The following is a 1,576-nucleotide window of genomic DNA, read 5'->3' as shown; positions in this document are numbered from 1 at the left end:
TAGCCATAGATGCATCAAAATAAGCAATCAACACGCGAAAAACAGAATGTGTCAAAAACAGAACAATCTGTAGCAATCTGAATATTTTGAATACTTCTGTAACACCAAAAATCCTGAGAAAATAGGAAATCCTAGATAATTTTTTATTAATCTTCTGCAAAAATAATAAGTATTTTATCACGCTCTTGCTAAAAATAAGAATTATTTCTGTGAGCGCAAAAGTTTCTGTTTTTCAGCAAGATCAAAATAACTATCACCGTAGGTTATCCCATAGGTCTTACTTGGCACAAACACTAATTAAAACACCAAACCACATCTAACCAGAGGCTAGATGATTTATTCAAAGCAAAACATGACCTAAACAAATCAAGAACAAAAATAAAATTGGGTTGTCTCCCAACAAGCGCTATTGTTTAACGCCCCTAGCTAGGCATAAAAACACGAATAGATCTAGGTATTATCATCTTTGGCATGCAATCCATAAGTGGCTCTCATAATAGATTCATGAGGCAATTTAATTTTCTTTCTTGTAAAGTGTTCCATGCCTTTCCTTAACGGAAATTGAAACCTAATGTTTCCTTCTTTCATATCAATAATTGCACCAATCGTTCTAAGGAAAGGTCTACCAAGAATAATAGGACATGTAGGATTGCAATCTATATCAAGAGCAATGAAATCTACGGTCACATAATTCCTATTTTCAACAATTAGAACATCATTAATTCTTCCCATAGGTTTCTTAATAGTGGAATCCGCAAGATGCAAATTTAAGGAGCAATCATCAAATTCACGGAAACCTAACACATCACATAAAGTTTTCGGGATCGTGGAAATACTAGCACCCAAATCACACAAAGCATAGCATTAATAAGCTTTAATCTTAATATTAATAGTAGGCCACTCATCATAAAGTTTTGTAGGAATAGAAACTTCCAAATTAAGCTTTTCTTCATAAGATTGCATCATAGCATCAACGATATGTTTAGTAAAATCTTTGTTTTGATTATAAGCATGAGAAGAATTCAACATGGATTGCAACAAGGAAATACAATATATTAAAGAGCAATTATCATAATTAAAGTCCTTGAAATCCAAAATAGTGGGTTCATTGCTATATAAAGTTTTCACCTCTTCAATCCCACTTTTATCAATTTTTGCAACAAGATCTAAAAACTCTGAATCATTGGGATGCCTTCTAACTAAAGTTGACTCATCTACAGTCCCATATTTATCAATATTTTCATTGTAAAACAAAGATTCAATAGGAGTCACATCAATCACTTGTAGATCTTCATCATTATTTTCACGGAAACTAGAAGAACACGCTTTTATAAACCAATCTTTCTTAGCACGCATCTTAGCGTTTCTTTCTTTGCATTCATCAATGGAAATTCTCATGGCTTTGAGAGAGTCATTGATATCATGCTTATGTGGAATAGATCTAAGTTTCAAAGAATCAACATCAAGAGAAATTATATCCACGTTCCTAGCCAAATCATCAATCTTAAGCAATTTTTCTTCAATCAAAGCATTGAAATTCTTTTGCAAACTAATAAATTCCTTAACACTATTCTCA

This window comes from Aegilops tauschii, chromosome 4, assembly GCF_002575655.3.
Source record: "Aegilops tauschii subsp. strangulata cultivar AL8/78 chromosome 4, Aet v6.0, whole genome shotgun sequence".
NCBI classification, from domain to species: Eukaryota; Viridiplantae; Streptophyta; class Magnoliopsida; order Poales; family Poaceae; genus Aegilops; species Aegilops tauschii.
Note: the sequence above shows the minus strand (reverse complement) of the source record.